Consider the following 21,326-nt stretch of genomic DNA (forward strand, 5'->3'; position numbering starts at 1 on the left):
CAGTTTAACCATCACATGAGAGGGGCGGGGGGGGGGGTCCTTCCTGGACTCCTGATATCTAAAAGGCAACACCCTTTGCCCAATAATTCTGTCGTCACCCTCTTCAGTGATTTAGCACAGTCTTGATTGACAGTCATATGGCGCTCTGGGGCTTGGTCTGCTGCTCATCTCCACTGCTAGACTTTTAAAGCCTTGACGTGTTCACGGTCACAGGGACAGCGCTAACACACAGGGCCTGACATACAGGATAGGCATTACACAAATCTTTTATTTATTTTTTAAAAATTTTATTTTTGCAGCCCCGGGGGATTGAACCGGGAGCCTTGTGCATGCCAGGTAGGCGCTCTTTCACTGAGCTACGTGCCCAGCCCTTACTCGTTGACTACAAATTCTGAGACAGGGCCCCCACATCTCGAGATTCCCGTGGATTCGCATGGCCCCCGTGTTTCTCAGACGAAAAGCACCTGGTGCTCGACACCTGGGACAGGCCTTTCTGCGCATGTGCGGACCTATTTCTCCAGCGCGGAGCCGCGGGCAGGGAGGGTACCGGCTCCCACAATGGGCACCGAGGATGCCAAATTGCCCCCCCGGGTGTCCATTCCGGCCCACGCAGGCTCCACGGTCCCTGAGGCCACACGGGACGATCACTTTTTAATTCTTTTTCCCCATCTGATGCGGGGGGGGTGGGGTCCACTCCTTGATTGGCAGGTGAGGCAACTTTCCCACACAGCCCGCCCGTGGCGGAGCCGCGATCCGTCCGGAGAGGACGCGCCAAAGCTGGACACTGTGCTGTATCCAGGGCAGGTGTGGCCACCCACCCGAAGGCCTGGCGATGCTGGCCGACGGGCCGTCCTCTCCCCCCCCCTCTAGGCCTCAGGCCCCTTCCACCTGCTCTTCGCGAATACCGATCGCTTCTCCCGAGAGGGAGTCCCTCGCACCGCCTCTCGGCCTCCTTAGTTTCGAAATGGCGGCCGCGAGGCCACGCCCCGGGGGCGGGGCCCGAGTTCAGGCCCGACGGGTGGATCCCCGAGCCAAGAGTGAAGTCGACGGCCCGCCGGGGAGAGCTCGCGCAGAAGCGGAGAGCCGGTGGGCGCCGCAGGTCGGGGAGAAGAGCACCGAGCAGACGGCTCGCTTGCCGGGGCCGCCCGAGAGTCTCTTCATCGCGGGCGTTCGGGCCGCCATCTTAGATGGCGGGAGTCAGAGAAGAACGAGCGTGAGGCGGGAAGGCTTCTCGGTCGCTCTCTTTTGGGCCTCCAAAAAGGCCAGCTGACGGGGCTTTGGGGCGTGTGCCCTGAGGCCGCGGAGCGCAAGTGGGACGATGCGGGGTCTTCCCGGGGCCCCGTCCCCTGGGCTGGGGACGCGTCGAATGTGACTGCCTCCCGTTCCCTCAGCCGCCGCGGGGAGGAGGAGGAGCGGACCAGACGCCGCCGCCGCCGCCGCCGCCGCCGGACGGCAGGTCGCCGGGGCGGCCTGGCTCCCTCAGGTGGGCTCCGAGGCTGGGTGGTGGGTGCGGCGGGAGGCCGGCGGCGGGCCCGGGGGACGGGCCTGGAGCGGCGCTGACGGAGCGGCCCCCCGCGGCTGCCGGGCGGAGGGCCCGGGCCAGGCCGCTGTCACCCCGGGTGGCGCTGGGCGGGCGGGCGGGGGCCCCGGGGCCGGGTATCATGGCTGGCGAGCCTCGTCCCCACGTCCCTCCTCAGGTTTCCTGGGGCTGGCGGAGACGTGCCAGCGCCGCCCCGGTGCCCAGTGCGCATTCCTCCTGTTTTGGCAGCGGGAGACTCCGCCCGGAGCTGCCCCGTATCTTTGTTGTCACTCGGAGGGGCTCAGGGAGCGGGCGTGGGGGGGACCTCGGCTGGCGTCTCCTCCCTGGGTTCCCGACCCGAGTGACACCTTTTCGGGGGCGGACGCGAGGAGTCGGGGAAGGGAGGACGAAATGGGTCAGTGCCCCGCCACAAAGGCATCCGCGCCGCGCCCTGGGCTTCTGGACTCCGCGGGTTTTGCTAATGAGAGGTTCGGGCCGCTTCCACCGGGGGCCTGGCCCCGGGGTGCCCCCCGGCTCGGAGCGCCCGGGCTGCCCTTGGTGGGCCGCGAGAGCCGCCCCGGGGCTCTGCAGAGCGCGTCGCCGCTCGGACCCGGGGAGTCTGGGCACCGGGCGAGGCGGGGCGGCCGCGTTCATTCATTGTTCTCGGTCCAGGGCCTGGGTGCGCCTCTGGGGCCGCTCCTCGGGTGGGAGGAATGGGGGGACCTCGTGATGAGCCGTGTCGGGGCGCTAGGGGGTCACTGGGTGGAAGTGCGGGGGGATCGCCGCGCAAGTCGGTTGAGCTGGGCTGTCCGCGGGGCCCTCCCTGCGCTCCCAGGGCGTGGAAACAATGCGGCGCGATAAGGCTCCGTGGACCGAGTGTCCTGGGAACTCGGAGCAGCCAGTGTTGCTTGGGGGAGTTGAAAAATCGGACGGCGGAGGCGGCTCTGGCGCCGGGGGGTTTTGTGCGGAGTTTGCAAGGACGCGCTGGTGCTGCCCAGGTGAGGCCGAGGGGGCGCCGCGCAAGCTGAAGGCGCAGCTGCCACCGATGCAGAGCTTGCAGGAGTTGGGGATGAGTTGGGGGGCGGCGGCTGGTAATCTGGGGTGCCAGAAGGAAATGGCGAGGCGTGAGGGTCTCAAAGTTGAGTGTGATGGTCGCTGTTGTACATAGTGGTGACCTGGTTGATTGACTTCATGTTTGTCCCAAAGGTATGTTCTTATTTTTTTGGCGGGGGGACGGGCGCTGGGGTGCAGGGCCTCTCACCTTGGGCCTCTGGCATGCTAGGCTTTGTACCAATGAGCTTCCACCCCAGCCCGGTGTTGCCAATTCTTGACTCAGCTGATAGCTACCCCCCTACCGCCCCCGTGATGTTAAAGCTGATAGCTGTTGAAATGATTTACTTTGTTAAACCGGGTCGAGAACATTATGGGTTTTGTGCTGATAAAATGGAGAGTGGACTGAAATTGTGCTGATAAAATGGAGAGTGGACTGAAATTCCCATTTCTAGAGATTCTCGCGAAAGATTCTTAACATGTTTCTGAGCCAGGTATAATTTTATGAGTTTTATAAACGTGGTACCCTCTGCTGATTCTGAACTTTGAATGACTGTTGACAGTATAAACTGTTCCTCATCCATAAGAAATTGGCAGATTATGTAAAACCTACATCTGAAAAAGTGTAGGAGGCAAGTTATTTTATTTTTTAAATTAGTGGTAGATGGACACAATGCCTTTATTTATTTATCTTTATGTGGTGCTGAGGATGGAAATCAGTGCCTTATGTATGCTAAGTAAGACTCTACCGCTGAGCCACAACCCTAACCTCTGGTATTTTTTTAAATAATGTATTTTGTATTGTAGACTGTTTGTTTGGATTGATTCTTTGGTTTTCAGGTCTGTTATAAAGTCTTTAGCTCTATTAACAAGTCTTTATCTTTCTTAAACAGCTATTGTGATTAATGCTCATGCTAAAATAATTATTATGGAGTTAAAAGACTTCAGCTGGCAATTCCTAAATGTCTTTTGGGTTCACTGAAGAACGTTAAGATTCTTTCCATTTGTTTTTACCCTTATCATTTCAAGGGATAAGCTGTTTAAATTCCAACAGAAACATTTGACCCAGTTGAACACTGGATACTTGGAAAAATAAACCTGTTACTGTTTTGTTCTAAAAGCTTATCTTTTAGGTATGTGGTGTTTGCGATGATAGGTTGTAGCAGAATTGCTTAGTTTTTGTTGTAGTCAGTAGTTGAAAAAAACTTGTGCCTTTGAAGTGGAAGGCTTGAGTGAAATACATTTGAACATACTTTAAGGGATTTGGTTTAGTAGGAAAAAGAAGCATTAAGCTGGTCATTAGCGACAAAAAGTGAAAACTGAAGAGTGTTTAAACATCCAGTATTATATTACAGTTGCTCTGCCACAAGTTGCTTTTAGCTTGAAGTATGATGATTGTTGACTATGAAGATTAAACAACATAACTTTTTGAAAGTTAAATTTGACTTTTGTAGGAGCACTAGATTTATTTTTGACATGGGAAGTCTAATAACTTCAAATTCCTATTTCAAGAATTCTGTTAGCAAATTGTGATTCCTCTGTATTTAAATCTCAGATGAACGTTTGTTAGTAACCCACTGCCTAAAAATAGAGAAATGTTACATGAGCCAGCACTTTTGTTTGCATGTTAGGAACATAATAGGCCATACCTAATAATCCGGGTCTTGGGAGGCGCTTGTTAACGTAACAGCAGGCCTTAATGTTGACTTGCAGGAGAGAATCTTAAATATTGCCTTCGAAAGGCAGTGAACTAATGTGACAGTTGAGGGGGTTTATGAAACCACAAACTCAAGATTCGACTTGCAAAGTTGTTGTGTTTTGTTTTCTAAGTTGTGCAGATCCTGGAAGTCATTTTTTCGAAAACTCATGACTGTGGTTGGAAAATTGCTCACCTTGACCAAATTAATTGGAAAATCAGGAACACCGGGTTCTTTTAAAATATTGTTTAGGTCTCTTATTTTTGGCATGTGCATAGAGGGGCAAATTTCCTGATTGCTCATCTAACTTGGTTCAAAATATAACACTAGATATGAGGATCATCGTTTAGTTGATACTTATGGCATAGGGTTGTCCTATTTTATCTGTCATCCTCCTGGCAGGGGGTTTTGTTGTTGCCTGCAAAGTTGTGAGTTAAAAACTGCTTAATTACATATTAAAGTTTTCACCTTTAATTTTACAGTGTTTGAGTCATTCTCTTTCTCCTTTTATTCCCAAATTACTTGTAGCTCTCAGTGATTTTAGTAGTTAACTTCAGATCTGTTTGCCTTCTAAAATTACTCCTAGAATCTCCATTTAACCAAGGAAAATGTCAAGTGGGTGTTGTTTCTTTGTTATTGGTTTTGGCTGAGGCTAGCTAAGTTTCTTTGGCAAATTACTCATGAAGTGTGTTAATTGGCATCACATTCCAATCAGTGTACATAGTATTTTTTTTTTTTTTTTTTTTTTTTAGGAACACTTGACACATAGTTTTATTTTTAGACTAGATTCTAAAGGATTTTACTGGGTGGGGATTAACAATTCTAAAACTACTTTAGAATGTAAAAACTCTTTGTGATTTAGAAATTGTTTACATTTTTGGTTACTGAATGGGAAAGAGCAAGCCCTGATAATATTTTAAGAAAACCTTGTGGTCTATGCAGTGGTATCTCCTCCTCTTTCTTCTACATATTGGATTTAATTTGCTATCATCCAGTAGTAGAAATAAATACGTCCTTACTGTTTTAATCAAGATGTTCTATTTTTTACCAGCCTGCTGTCTGTGAAAGTAAACATTCTTTTTTTTTTCCCCCCCAGTCCTATTTTGTGTTTTGTTTAGAGACAGGGTCTCACTGAGTTGCTTAGTGCCTCATTTTTGCTGAGGCTGGCTTTGAACTCATGATCCTCCTGCCTCAGCCTCCAGAGCTGCTGGGATTATGGGGGGGGGGGAGACACTGCGCCCAGCTCTTTTTTTTTTTAACCTCCGTAACTAGGCATTATATTTAGACAGTGTTTTCCTTCATTCCCAGTTAGATTTCTGATGGAAGAGTAAGGGTAGTTGATGGTTAATTTGTATTTATGAGTGTTCATTCTTCGTCTGCATAGTTTGGAGACTATTTAAATTTGAGGTTTTGCCTAAATTTGAGATAGATGAAATCCTAGTTTTTTCCTGGAAGAATACAACTATTGATCTCCATGGCATATCTAATTAGGAAGCTTAAAAGTTTCTGGGAGACACATTTTCCTGGCTCCAAATGGATCACTAAAAAAAGAGCACCCACCGCATTTAAGAAAGTTGATTAGCAATAGAAAAGACTGGAAATCATTCACACCTCCAAAAAAGAAATGACTAAAGTATAGCCACCTGATATGGGACACTATCCTTTCCCTTAACATTTTATATGAAGCATTTATGACATGAAAAAATGCTGAATGCACATTATGTATCTGGAATGATTACAATTGGATTTAAAAAAGTCAAAACAATAAAGTGAAATATTATTCAGTAATAAGTGATGTACTGATACATATATACAATGTGTATGGACTTTTAAAACATGCTAAGTGAAAGAAGCCAGACACAAAAGACCTCATGTTATATGATTTTATTTCTGTGACATGTTCAGAATAAAATCTGTAGAGATAAAAATTAGGGGTTAGGGGAAGTGGGACTAGGCAGTGACTCACTGTAATAGGAGGTTTTTTTCTTTTTGGGTGATGAAATTATTCTAAATTGATTATGGAGATGGGTGCACAACTCTGAATATAATAAAAGTCACTGAAATATATGCCTTAAATGAGTTGTAAAGAATGTAAATTACATCTTCAGTTAAAAACAAACCAAAACATACACATAGAAATACATGTAGATGTTACCAGTGGTTGTTAAGTGATAGACATAAGGATAATTTTCCTCTTAATATATTCTGTACTTCCCAGATTCTCTGAATACATTGCCAGGGGTGGGGGTGGGCAGTACTGGGAATTGAACCCAGGGCCTGTGCACTGAGCTATATTCTTATCTCTTTTTAAATACTCCTTTATTTTGAGGACTGGTCTTGCTGTTAGTTGCTTAGATTGGCCCTGAATTTGTGATCCTCATGCCTCAGCCTCAGGAGTTGCTGGGATTACAGGCATGTGCCACCTCGCCCGGCTCTTACATTGATTGCTTTTATAATAGAAAAACATATTTATTAAAAAGTTAAATGAATTGGGCTGGGGTTGTGGCTCAGTGGTAGAGCGCTTGCTGAGTGTGTGTGAGGCACTGGGTTTGATCCCTACACCACATCTAAAAAAAAATAGTTATTGTGTCCATATACAACTAAAAAATTAAAAAAAAAAGTAAAATGAATTAATTCTGTTTATTGCATGGGTCCCTAACACCAGCCATTCAGTCACTTGTCAGATTGCATTGACAGATGTGTTTTTGAGCTGCTTTCAGGGATACACCTGCCTCCAGATTAGTTCACACCTTTATTACTATTTGCCTGGATTGTTAGACCTTTGATCTAAACTCTATTTCTTCCCTTACCAGAGCCCTCTCCAAATTACTGTCAGACTCTTGCTGGGTGGGGTGGTGCTGGCCTGTAATCTCAGTGACTCAGGAGGCTAAGGCAGAGGATACCAAGTTCAAGGCCAGCCTCAGCAATTTAGGGAGACCCTGTCTTGAAAGGAGGGGGAATGTGGTATAAAGTGCCCCGGGTTCAATCCCTAGTACCCATTCCCATTCTCTAAAATAGTGCAGATTCTTACAAATTAAATTTTATTGTTTTTTGGAACATGCCACAAATTTCAAAGCGCACAGAAAATTACATTGTGCAAAGTAATTCTGCCTTTTTTGTTTTGCAGCTGCTCAGCTTTCTTTGATGAAGAGAAATACATTATGGGGTTCCTCTGCATTCTGTTTCTGATGACCCAAGAAAAATAAGTATAGGTGTGCTCACCTTACTTTCTTTCTGAAATCTTCAAGTCTTTATTGCCTGCCAGGACCAAGTATACATTTCTTGCCTGGGTGTCTTGCTTACATGACTTCCTCATTTACTATGTTTTGGGAAATTCAAAAGCTTGGGGTTTTTATCTTTTTTTTGGTGGAGATAGGGGATTGGACCGTGGGACCCTTTACCACTGAGCTATACTATACTCTCTTTATCTTGAGACAGAGTCTCTCACCTTGCTGAATTGCTGAGGCTGGCATCAAACTTGAAATCCTCCTGCATCAGTCTTCTGAAATGCTGGGATTTCAGGCAAGTGCAACCCAAGCTTGCTCAAAAGCTATTTTTAAATTTTTTAGTACTGGGGATTGAACTCGGGGATACTTTACCACCGAACCACATCCCCAGCTCTTTTTCTTTTTTAATTTTTGAGAGAGGGTCTTTCTAAATTATCTAGGGCCTCACTAAATTCCTGAGGCTGGCCTGGAACTTGAATTCCTCCTGCCTCAGCCTCCCAAGTTGCTAGAATTGTAGGCGTGCGATGCTGTGCCTACTTCAAAAGCTATTTTTTAAAGAACTTGGTACGTGCAGGCTACTGTGCTTGGTGCAGGTGGAATAAGGCAAGTTCCTGCCTTCAAGGACCTTATCTAATGGAGAGAGCCTTACAGATTTCCTCACTTTTATCTGTTCCTCTTTTAAAAGCCATTTCAAACCCCATCTAAAAATCATTTCCTGGTCTTTTGCTCTCCTTTCCACTCTCTTGTCATTTTCTGTACTTCTCCTGAAAACCCTTGCATTTGTTTTTCTTTTGCATTTGATTTTCTTATGGCCTTTATCATATAGTTGTTTGTGAACTTATCATCCCATTAGATTATAAATTCAAATTAATGCTTTTCACTAGATGTTTGTTTATTAATATTTTGTGGGAAAATTTCCACTCGAGAGGCAGAGACCAGGCCCCTGTTCTTAGTGTAAGTGCTGAGTCTTAACTTCCAACACTTCATACTGAGTTTTACAAGTCCTCTTATTTAACCTTAAATAATTTTGTGCAAATGCTTTTTAGTACCCTGCACTTGTAGACTTGAATTTATTGTGAGACCTATTAACTTCTTTACATTTTCTTCCTCTTTTTTTTTTTTTTTTGGTAGCTGGACTGAACTCGGGGACACTGGACCACTGAGCCATATCCCCAGTCCTATTTTGTACTTTATATTTAGAGACAGGGTCTCACTGAGTTGCTTAAAATCTCATGGTGGCTGAGGCTGGCTTTGAACTCACAATCCTCCCGTCTCAACTGCTGGAGCTGCTGGGATTACAGGTGTGCACCGTGCCCAGCTATCTTTTTCCTCTTAGACGACTTGAGTTTTAATCACTGTGCAATACTCGGGTTAACACAGTGCCTGGACCCCAGTTGCAGTGGAATTTATTGGATATAAGCTGCTAAATAATGTTTATTGTGTTGAATTTTGTCTTAATCTGACTAGGCTTAGCCTCCTTAAAGGTGGGGCATATTTTACTCTTCTTTATATATCTCTGGTTCTTTTATTTTTTATTTTTTAGTTTTTTTTTTAGGTGGATACAATATCTTTATTTTTCTTTTTTATTTCTATGTGGTGTTGAGGATCGAACCCTGCACCCTGCGCATGCCAGGCAAGTGCGCCACCTCTTGAGCCACATCCCCAGCCCTCTCTGGTTCTTAAAACCTCATTTTACTTATACAACATTAGTTGAAGGAGTAGAGGTTCAGAGGTTGATGACCTGTGGATTTGTGTCTTGCCCGTGCCACCACCACACCTGCGCACTGCCCTCTCCCACTCCCCACACTCCCACAATACAAAGAGTGCATACTTGATCTGTTTGCTGGGTGCTGTGACATGAGTGTGTGATCCCTGCAATTTGGGAGACCCGAGGCAGGAGGGTTGCAAGTTCAGGGCTAACCTGGGCAATTTATTGAGACCCTCAGCAACTTAGACTCTGTCTCAAAATGAAATATAAATTGGGCGCTGGAGTGCCTGTAATCCCAGCGGTTTGGAAGCTGAGACAGGAGGATTTCAAGGTCAAAGCCAGCCTCAGAAACTTAGGGAGACCCTGTTTCTAAATAAAATATAAGGGCTGGGGAGGTGACTCAGTGGTTAAGCGCCCCTAGTGTTCAATCTCTAATATAAATAAAATAAATAGGACTAAGGGTGTACCTTAGTGATGGAGCACCCTTGAGTTCAATCTCCAGTACCAAAAAAAACAAAAACAAAAACAAAACCCATGGGTGTGGTGGCATAAGCCAGTATTTCCAGTGACTGGGAGGCTGAGGCAGGAGAATCTTGTAAGTTCCAGGCCAGCCTCAGCAACTTGGTGAGACCTAGTCTCAAAAGTTTAAGAAGGGTGGGGGGGTGTAGCTCAGGGGTAAAGTGTCCCTGGGTTTAATCCTCAGTATCCCCCTAAACAAACATTTTCTCAGAATTTTGTAGTTTAGGAACTGTGATTGGTACCAGCTTGCTGACGCTCCTCTCTCTGTTGGGCACTATCTGTCGTGTTCTGTTCTTCCTGTTGGTTCCTTGAGGACATTTGGCAGCTTTAGTAGCTCTTACCATGCTGGCTTCTGCAGCCTTGGTTTTTAGACTTCAACAAAATTTTAACCAGAGGCAATGAAGAGATAACTGATACTCTCCTGCCTGCCTTGACCTTAGTTTGGACTGGGATTAGAGTATGATTGTGAGAGTAGACATAGTAACCTTTCTGGCTAGTTTTAATTAGCTGTCTGACATTGCAAGATGGTCCCTTAAGCTGTGTGTGGAAATGTGTGTTAAAATATAACATAAAATTTGCCATTTAAACCATTTTGGCGAGCAATTCATTGACAGTGGTCTTTGTTTTTTTTGTACTGGGGCTGAACCCAGGGGCAGTTGACTGCTAAACTACATCTTCAGCCCTTCAAATTGGCAGGGTCTTGCTGATTTGCTGAGGCTGATCTCCAACTTGTGATCCTCCTATCTCAGTCTCTGCAGTAGCTGAAATGACATCATTGCGTCACCACACCTGGCTACATTTGCAGTGTCTTGTAATCATCACCACTATCCATTTTCAGAGCTTTTTCATCACCCTAAACAGAAACTACCCATTAAATAATAATCCCCTGCCCTCAGCCCTTGGCAACTCAATTTTACTTTCTCTCTGAATTTTCCTGTTCCCAATTCTTTTTCTAAAGGGGACCATATAATATCTATCCTTTGGTGTCTGGCTGATTTCACCCAACATGTTTTCAAGGTACATCCACTGGCAGCTTGTATCAGTACTTCAGTCTTTAGAGCTGAATAATATTTAATTGTATGGGTATGTCATATTTTGTTTATTCATTAATCTATTGGTAGACACTTGGATTGTTTCTGCCTTTTGGCTGTTTTGAATAGTGCTGCTGTGAGCATCGGTGTAGGAGCATCTGTTTGAGATCCTGCTTTCCGTTCTTTCAGGTATATATGGAGGAGTGTTACTAATGGGTCTTAAACTTTAACTTTGTGTTTAACTTTTCTTTTTTCTTCTAGATACTGGGGATCAATCTTAGGGGTACTTTACCACAGAACTGCATCCTTAGTCCATTTTTTTTAAAAATTTTGCAACAGGGTCTCACTGGTTGCTCAGGTTGGCCTCCAACTTGTGACCCTTCTGCCTTTGCCTCTAGAGTTGCTGGGATGATGGGCAGTGTGTCACTGTGCTCAGCCTGTGTTTAAGTTTTTGAGGAACTGCCACACTGTTTTGCACAGTGACTCTGTCATTTTACGTTTCCTACTAGCAAAGTGCAAGGGTTCCAGTATCTTCACATCTTGGCCAACTCTTGGTATTTCCCTTTTTTTTTTTGTTTATTTTTAAAATAACAATAATTCTAACAAGTGTGAAGTAGCGGGCTGGGGCTGTAGCTCAGTGGTAAAGTGCTTGCCTCAAAAGTGTGATGCACTCGGTTCGATCCTCAGCACCACATAAAAATAAATAAAGATATGTATGTTCATCTACAACTAAATAAATATTAAAAAAAAAAAAGTGTGAAGTAGCCCTCGGCTGCTTTTTTTCTTCTTCTTGCTAAGTAGAGCTAATGGGTAAACCAGAACCATAGAAATTGGCTATCTTTCAACCAGATAGATTTTCCCCTCCCTTACAAACGCATTTGTATATAATACTCTTCAAACAGATAAATTTGATACACAATTAATGGCTCCTCTTTTTTTCTGAAGAGTAAAGTTTACCTGTAAGCTGGTAAATGCAGTTGTTCTAGGTAACCTTTATATGCTCAGACACTTTCTTTTAATTTTTTTTTATTATGTGGAGAATACTTTTAGTTTCTGTAATCAAACCCACATAGATAAGACCTTATATATTTAATACAGTGCGTTACCCCTGTACAAATGGAAAAAAATTAAGTTTAACGTTTCTAGACCAATGTGGCTGTTTCTGTACAATGCCAACTCAACACAGTAAACTGGGATACTTTTCCCAAAGTTGGCAGCACAGCTAAAGTTTCCAAAAATTCAAATTATCTTTGTGTGTGTGTGTGTGTGTGTGTGTGTGTGTGTGTATGTATGTATGGATTAATAATAGCAGTATGTTCTGCAGCAGCAATAGCGTTTCCAGGTTCTGCAGTCATCTGAACAGAATCAGACACACCCAACACATTCCATTTTTAAAAAGGGGAGAAAGTGAAAAAACAAAACCTGAGTCAGACGCTTTCTTTTAAAAAAATTTTTTTTAGTTGTCAATGGATCTTTATTTTATTTACTTTTATGTGGCACTGAGAATCGAACCCAGGGCCTCACACATGCTTGGCAAGCGCTGTCCTGAGCCACAGTTCCAGCCCCTCATACACTTTTAATCTAAAATGTATTCAGGCTGGTTGGGGTGGCGCATGCAGGAGAATCACAAGTTCAAGGCCAGCTTCAGCAGCTTAGGTCTTAAGCAAATTAATGAGGCCCTTAAGATAAAGGACTGGGACTCAGTGGGTGAGCACCCCCGAGTTAATCCCCAGTACTAAAATAGAAAAAAAAAAGTTTAAAGGTAGCTCAGTGATAGAGCACTTATCTATTATGTATGAAGCCCCTGGTTCAATCCCTAGTACTGCTCAAAAATGAAAAAAATGTATTTGGTTAACCAGTGAGGAATGATTTCAACTGATAGTAGATGATAAGAGAGATTAACTGAAAAAAGCAGTGCACTAAGATATTTGTAATATCCCATTTTTATAAATAAAAATATACGTACATATATATCTGTGCTTAGAAAAGACCGGATACACATGTCCATATAGTTTAAAAGCTGCTGCAAGATGTTGGCATCTACTAAAATAAACATCTGTGGGTTAAAATTTTTATATACTATTTTTAGAATTTAATTTTTAAAAAAAAATTTTTCAGATTTTCCCCTTCTATGAATGTGTATTCTGTAATCAATCAATGTACCTTTTTAAAAGTTGTACTGGGAGATATAAATTCTTGCAAAAGGGAAAGCAGGGAAGAGGTTAAAACAAAACAAAACAAAAAACTCCTGCTAATTTATCTGTTAAGTGCAACAGAAAAGTACCAAGGAAGGCTTAAGCAACTTTGAGACTGTCTCACAATGACAAATTAAAAAGGGCTGGGATGTGGTCACTGAAGTGCCTGGGAAGTGCCTCTGGTTCAAACCCTGGCACAATGAAAAAAGGTTGTAGAGGGGAGGAAATTTGGTATTAATAATGCTCATAAAGACATTGAGTATGGGGCCTGGGGTTGGGGCTCAGCGGTAGAGCACTGGGTTCAATTCTCAGCACCACATACAAATAATAAAATAAAGGTCTAGTAACAACTAAAAATATTAAACACTGAGTATGAAGATTTACAATAAGAGAAACCCAGGCCCTGTGGCTTATGCCTGCGATCCCAGCTATTTAGGAGACTTGAGATGGGAGGAACCATCTTTCTTTTTTTTTTTTTTTTTTTTTAATATAACACCATTTTTTTTTTTTGTGGGGAGTACCACTTTTTTTTTTTTTTTTTGGTGGGGTGATGATGGTGGTACTGGGGATTGAACTCGGGGGCACTTGACCACTGAGCCCCATCCCCAGCCCTATTTTGTGTTTTATTTAGAGACAGGGTCTCACTGAGTTGATTAGCGTCTGGCTGTTGCTGAGGCTGGCTTAGAACTGAGGATCCTCCTGCCTCAGTCTCCCAAACTGCTGGGATTACAGGCGTGCAGGGGTAAGTGCCTGGCTTAAAACTACTTCTTGAATGTGCACGTTTTGCCACTAAAATTCATGCCTTCTATGTGGAAAAGGAATTAATGATGCAAGATTAAATTAATATTTCTTGGCAGTTAATTGAGTGAGATTTAATAACTGGGTGATTTTTGCTTCCCCTCCTCCCTTTCGTATATAGCTATTTTTTAATCCTATTGTTTCCTGGCCACCAGAAAAATCATCTCTAAATCATATTTATTTGTCTGTTGTATATTTTGGTACTTGTGTTAACGTTGTACTTTGTAAATGGATGATTCATTTTAAAATGAGCAGTTGTTGCCTAAATGAAGAAACAATGACTGATTTAGAGATAAAAAGAAAAACTTGAGTTACAAACAATTCCAAGAGATTTAAAATGAAAGTAATGAAAAACTCATTTTGTGGTGAGAGTTAAAAATGAAATTGGCTCCAGACATCTTTCACTATGGAACTGATTGTTTTTGCATAATTGTTTTTGAATTAGCTCATTTTTAACTTGCATTTTTAAGTTAATTATAATTTTACCACACTAGAATCTGGGACAGGGATGTAGCACACTGGCCAGGTGCTTGCCTACCCTGCACAAAGTCTTGGGGTTCAGTCCCCAGCCCAAAAAAACAAAACCCCAAACACTAGAATCTGTTCTCTAAATTTGGGTGGCTCCTGGTGACTTGCTTTTAGAAGAGTAGAGTGGGGCAGCTCTTCATGTGAGTGTTTGCTAGTCAGTCATCTGATGAAGTTACCAGTTTATGGTCAGAAATTGAGAAAGAGGAGTGAGGAAACTCGAGGCATTGACACACACACCACCTTGAAGTGCATGAGAGTGCCCTTTTGGACGGGTTGGGAAACTAGCATAAGGCTTTTGCAGACTAGACATATTGTTTCTTAGCGTGGAGGAGATGAATATTTGAGCATGTTTGTTTGTTCAGCAGAAACTTTATGTATGAGGGTGATTTTTTCCCCCCTGGTATTGTTTGTATAGCCAGGCGAATTTTTAAAAAACCCGAAACACAGAAAACACTCGTTCCCTAAAGTAAGCTTGAGATAGTCTTGAAACTGAGCAATCTGTCAAATGAAACAAGGCTGAATCAAAGAAAGGAATGCGTATAAAAGAGGAATGAATTTGGTGAAGTCACGTTGTAAGGACATTAACATACAGTTCATGTAAGTTTCTGCTGTGTATCCCCCAGATGTTCCCTCCCTCCCTCTCCAGACTGGCACGGAATCCAGGGCCCTGCAAGTGCTAGGCAAGTGCTCTGTCACTGAGCTACTTTTCTAGTCCTTTTTTTTTTTGAGATAGGGTCTTGTAAATTGCCCAGGCTGACCTTGAACTTATCCTCCTACCTCCTTAGTCACTGGAGTAGCTGGAATTACAGGCTATGCCTGGCTTTTGGATTTTTTTTTTTTTTTTAATGGGGATAGAATCCAGGGACACCCTACTACTAAGCTACATCCCCAATCCCTTCTCTTAATTTTGAGATAGGGTCTTGCTGAGTTGCCCAGGCTGGCCTCAAACTTGGGATTCTCCTGCTTCAACCTTGGAGCTACTGGCATTATAGGCATGTGACACCACGCCCTGCTAACTTTTGGAATCTTAAAGGTTCCTTGAATAATTAGGTAATCAACACTGAGTAGATATGTCTTTAGAACAGTGTTCTGATTTGAATGGCTATTAGAGTTGTTTAATGTATAATTTCATATTTCATTGCCACCATTTTCCTGAACTCTCAATCTATTTTCCAATCTTTTGATACTGCAAATATTTTATTTCAATTAGTTACTGATTAAAACAAATGCCTACTCTGAATAAAATGTGTTTATTACTTAGATTGGATAGAGCTACTTTTGCTTTTACCTGCATTTACTTTGAGGAACAGTAAAATAGGATATATTTTTTTAAACATGAAATTTTTTTTAGTTGATGATGGACCTTTATTTATTTAATTTATTTACAATGTGTTGCTGAGAATTGAACCCAGTGCCTCACACATACGAGGCAAGCACTTTACCACATTGAGCCACACCCCAAGCCCTTAAAATAGGATATTTTGTGTTTCTCTTAAGTATTACATAGCTATAAGTTGTTCATAGCATTTGGTTTATTTTCTCCTGTATTATTTTCTTTTCATATTAAATCTTTTTCTTTCCTTGGAAATAAGATTTTTTGAGGAAATGATAAACTCGGAGAGGGAGATGTTTTCAAAAAGTTGCATTGGGGGCTGGGGATGTGGCTCAAGAGGTAGTGGGCTCGCCTGATATGCGCGTGGCCCGGGTTCGATCCTCAGCACCACATACAAATAAAGATGTTGTGTCTGCCGAAAAACTAAGAAATAAAATATTAAAATGCTCTCTCTCTCTCTCTCTCTCTCTCCTTCTCTCTTTAAAAAAAAAAAAAGTTGCATTGGTTAATTGTAGGTGATTTAGAGAGTGTGGTTGTTATTCACAGGTTCCAAGTTATAGACTAATGGGAAAAGCATTTAATATTGTCCCAGAGGATCTTTGAAGAATCTGGAAGCCAGGCATGGTGACACATGCCAGTAATATCAGCTATTCCTGAAACTAGGCAGGGGGATCACAAGTTCTGGGTCAACCTAGGCAACTTAAGTTACAAGCCTGAGTCTCAAAAAATTTAAAGGGCTGAGGATTGAACCCAGTACATTAGGCCCTGTGTTCAGTCTTTTATATTGGAAAACACAAAAACAAAAAAGGATTTGGATGGAAATAATTTCCAAAAAGCAAACAAATAAGACAGTGTATAGTCAATATGGGGAAATACAGACTCCTGTAAGTAATGTCAGAGTACAGTTGACCTGTACTTTGGAACCTGGGACTTACTATTCCAAATACAGTAACGGTGTTTAAGAGCTTTAGGCAACAAACTGGAAAATCCCAGGCCAGAAGTTTAAGAGCTGTTTAGAAAGTAGCTGATTATTGTAACCAACAGAATATAATTTCTAGTTAATGGAAACATCATTGCCTGTATAAAAAAAAAAAAAAGTTGTGGGCCTGGGGTTGTGGCTCAGTGGTAGAGCACTTGCCTAGCATGCGTGAGACACTGGGTTTGATCCTCAGCACCACGTAAAAATAAAATAAAGATATTGTGTCCACCTACAACTAAAAAATCAATATTAAAAAATAGTTATAACATTTATTATTTCAGGCTAACACTGTGTGCTTTCCATATACTGTTTAATCTTCACGTTTTAAGAAACCTGCTGCCGAGCATGCATGCCTTGTCATCCCAGAGACTCAGTAGGCAGAGTCAGGATGATTCCAAGTTCAAGGCCAGCATCAGCAACTTAGTGAGGCCCTAAACAACTTAGAGAGACCATGTCTCAAAATAAAAAGGGCCGAGAGTGTGGCTCGGTGGGTAAGTACCCCTGGATTCTAGCCCTAGAACCAAAAATAAATAAATTAAAGAAACTACCTAAGAGAAAGTGACATAAATAAATCTTAAATTTAGCTATCACTAAGGAAAATGGTGTTTAAAAATGTTAAAGACTCCAGTGTATTTAGATCTTTATGTCAATATATATCTTCTAGCTCTTATTACCAGTTCTTCCTCCTCCTACTTTCAAACCAAGGAGAAACTCCAGCCAGATAATATTACAACAGAATTCTAACTCTAGGGTAGTGCTCAGGTTATTTTGATATATAGGAATTCTTTTGTATTGACTAACATTCACAATTAATGAGTCACATTTTGTAATTCTGCTGTCTTCAGATTTCTCTTCTCAGTACTGGGGGGTAGAACTCCCCCTGGGGCTAGGTGAGTGCTCTACCACTGAGCTTCATCTCTAGCCCAGGCTGGCCTCAAACTTGCAATCCTGGTGCCCCAGACTCCTGAATAGCTGGCATTACAGGCATTTGCCACCCCAACAAAACCCTCTCAAGTTTTCTTAAAGTTTTTGTTTTTTCTAACTTTATTAATCTAGCACTGTTTATTCATTTTATGTATTCGTTTGTCCTGGGGATTGAACTCAAGGCCTTGTGCATCAAAGGCCTACCTCATCAAACCTGAGCTACCTCCCAGCTCTTTTTATTTTGGGGGTACCATTGATTGAGCTCAGAGGTACTCAACCACTCAGCCACACCCCCAGCCCTATTTTGTATTTTTTTTAGAGACAGGGTCTCACTGAGTTGCTTAGTGCCCCCCTATTGCTGAGGCTGGCTTGGAACTGGCGATCCTCCCAAACTGCTGGGATTACAGGCTTGAGCCACTGCGCCCGGCTCTTTATTTTTCTTGTTTTAAGACAGGGTCTCATTAAGTTGCCTAGGCTTGAACTTGAGATCCTTCTGCCTCAGCATCCGAGTAGCTGTGGTTACAGGCCTGCGCTGTGTTACCCAGCAAGGCTGCTTGCTTTTTAATTTTAAACAAGTCAGATTTTCACAAACATACTGTCCCCTATATTTACTACCCTCTTAGTTGATCTTAACATGTTTGAGTACCTAACATTGTTCCTACCTGTACTGACTTGTTTTTTCACCGTGTGGTGCTTTGTATAGATAGAGGCCTGAGGATTGTGGGAACTGTTCAAAGGGCTACAGGCTCTCTGGAAGTAGAGGACAGAGGCAGTAGAGCCAGGAGGATGTTTGAGATTCGGTGCTGATGCCCATGGGTTGAGAGGCAGATACTGTGCTCTCTTACCTGCCATTTGATTTGTTGCCTGAGGACAGAGGTACTGTATTATAGGTTGGACCTGTGTCTTGCCTTACCAGTGTTTAGGCTTGTTTTTTCTTGAAAGTGTAAGAGGTGAAAGTCAGTGGGCTTTTGTTTCTGTTACCTTCTGTCTTCATAGCTGGCTTTCTTTCATATTTTTTTTTCTGCAGTACTTTTTGTTTAGCAGAAAACTAATTCATTGTATTGGTGCATTTTGTTCATAGAAACACTCAAGAGTGCATTCCTGAATTTTAAGAAATATGAATATACCATGAAAGTTGAGATTTTCTGAGAGTTTCAAATTATTCAAGTTGGGGCTGACATATTCATTTTGAACCATGGAAGTCAACTAATTTAGCCGTGACCTATAATACTTATTGACATTTGGCCTGGGCATGTTACTTGGTGGTTAGAGCATGTGCTTAGCACGTGTGAGGCCTTGAGTTCTGCTTCTAGCACCACCAAAAAGAAAAAAAAAAAAAAATTGGCACTCAGTGGTCAATTGTTTGTCTTTGTGTTGCTGGGGATTGAGCGCAGGGCTTTGAACATGCTGGGTGAGTGATCTACCATTGGACTGCACCCCAGCCCCTTCATTTTTATTGAGAAATTGGCTTCATCTTTTTACTAAAATGAGGAAGTGTTCTTAGGGCTTGCAGCCGGGTCTCCAATAATATCTGCCCCATTATAAATCTAAAGACAGTAGAAAGCAGTGACTGCTATATTATTACGGAATCTTTTACAGACGTAATGTGAATTTATCAGTTTCCCCACATTTTAGCATTGCAAGAAAGAATGACAGAATTTTAAGTTTGTATTCATTTTCTCCTTAATTTTGCTGAATGGTTGCTTTCATGGTTGACAACTTGTACATATTGAGTATTTTCAATTGACATTTCGGAGTCTAAACTACAGCTAGTACCACGTGTTTATGCTTAAAGAATTTTTGTTTTGGGACATATCTCTGAAACGTTTGGAAATTTTGTATTTCCTTGAAGCTAAAGTATTTTTTTCTCCGTGTCCAAAATCCTTTTGTTCCTGAATATCCTTTTGCACGTTCTGTGATTCCGTGACAGGGGCGCTGCCGTTTGAAACTCAGCAGTGTATGTTTAGGACAAGTTGAATATGTGACGAAACAGGTGAGCAACCAAATGGTACTTGGTTTTATGTCTAATATGAAACAACTGTGCAGGACAGTGCCAAACAACCGCACCAAGTCACTTGGGGATATCATCAGCCTCATAGAATTTCATAATGGCCTCAATTGGGTATTGTTAAATAAAATTTATAGGCAGCCATTGTTTTAGACTAGCCTTTTGTAAGAGGACACAGCAGACCAGAGCAAGCCAGAATGGAGTGACTCACGCCGAGTGCCACTTAATCAAACTGAATTCTGAAATGAGCCAGTTCAAACAGCCCTAGCCATCTGGAGACAGTGGCACATACCTGTGTAACTTTAGCGACTGAGGAGGATGGCCAGCTCAAGCCCAGCCTTGGCCACTTAGCAACACCCTGTCTCAAAATAAAAAGTGAAGAAAGGTCCTGGGGATGTAGCCCAGTGGTGGAGCACTTGCCTAGCATGTGGGAGGCGCTGGGCTCAACCCCCAGCCCTGCAAAAACAGAAAACAAAAAACCAAACCACGAGACTCCCAGCAATCAATCAAAAGGGGCCCAGCATGATAAGGAAGTCTGCTGTGTGTTAACTTTATAAGGAAAGCAAACTTGAAACGACCAATAACACTTTTGTTCTCTATTTCTGCTTTTCTCAGCTTTTTGTGTCTATAAAACCAACTTCCTCTGCTCAGTTGATTGGAACACTCCATTCTGTTTTATAGAATGAGGTGTTGCCTGATTTTAGAATCTCAATTAAGAGCCCATTAAGATGCAATTTTGTCTTGGACAGTATTATCAGCTGGTTTCTGTCTGTCTGGGCTTTGATGAATTACTGTTTGACCTTAGCTGATTGCCAGTCAGCAGTTATTCTATGTTGATTTTATAGTTTTCCCATAATTGTTGGCATCCTAGGTCCAAGTGTGGCTGCTGCTTTTTTTTTTTTTTAATCCCCCTGCCTCAGCCCTCCAAGTAAGTGGGATTACAGGCCTGGGCCACCATGCCCAGCCCAAGAATAGCTTTTGAACATTTTCTAGTTCATAAATCATGGCACTCAGGATTTTTGTTAAAACTTGCAGGAATGCTTTTATGCCAGCCTGTTGCTCATTCAGGAAGTACATCTTAAGGATCTATAATGTGCTGGACACTCTTAAAGGCAGTACGACAAGCAAATCAGAATGATTGGGTAGGCAAATACATAATGTAATTTTTTTTGGGGGGGGTGCTGGGGATTGAACCCAGGGCCTTGTGCATGCAAGGCAAGCGCTCTAACAACTGAGCTCTATCCTCAGCCCGCTAATATAATTTGAAATGGTGAAAAATAATGGAAACTATAAAGCTGAGTCGAGAGGCGACGGGGCAGGGTATTCTGGAACACAGTGCTTGGGTGAGGTGACATTTGGGTGGAAACATGCTTGCCAAGTGAACCAGCAGCAAGAAGGCTCGTGTGGGCCCCGCATGGTATCACATGCCTATGATCCCCGATTTCTGGGAGGCTGAGGTAGGAGGATGGCAAATTTTAGATGAAGTTGGTGACTTAGCAAGATCCTGTCTCAAAATGAAATAAAAAGAGGGCTGGGGGTGTAGTTCACAGTGGAGCACTGGCCAATGTGCGTGAGGACCTGCGTCCATCCTCAGGATCTCGGGTGGAAAGAAAACAAAGCTGGATGATAGGAATAAAGTGAGGAAGAGAGATGTGGGTAGCAGATCAGGGGCAAAGGAGAAAGGAGGCCAGGGTTTGTCATAGTTAAAGAATTTGAGCTCTATTTTGAGTGTAAGGGGGCAGAGTCTCTGGAGGATTTTAGCAGAGGAATAATGTGACCAAGTTTGTGTTGTGTGATCGCAAGGACTACT

At 42.9% G+C, this 21,326-nt stretch overlaps 1 protein-coding gene across 2 annotated transcripts in view; it reads left to right on the plus strand.

The window, feature by feature from the left end:
• Positions 1 to 1,048: 1,048 nt before the first annotated feature.
• Positions 1,049 to 21,326, plus strand: part of Raf1 (Raf-1 proto-oncogene, serine/threonine kinase) — a 63,564-nt gene continuing 43,286 nt past the window's right edge. Inside the window, exon 1 of one of the 2 annotated variants that reach the window (XM_078033446.1) lies at positions 1,049 to 1,483. The gene's annotated coding sequence lies outside the window, so the exon portion shown is untranslated. Of the gene's footprint in view, positions 1,484 to 13,577; positions 13,689 to 21,326 lie in introns of those variants that run through there. The other variant, XM_078033447.1, reaches the window with a different exon arrangement.

Source organism: Ictidomys tridecemlineatus, chromosome 16 (assembly GCF_052094955.1).
Source record: "Ictidomys tridecemlineatus isolate mIctTri1 chromosome 16, mIctTri1.hap1, whole genome shotgun sequence".
Lineage (NCBI taxonomy): Eukaryota > Metazoa > Chordata > Mammalia > Rodentia > Sciuridae > Ictidomys > Ictidomys tridecemlineatus.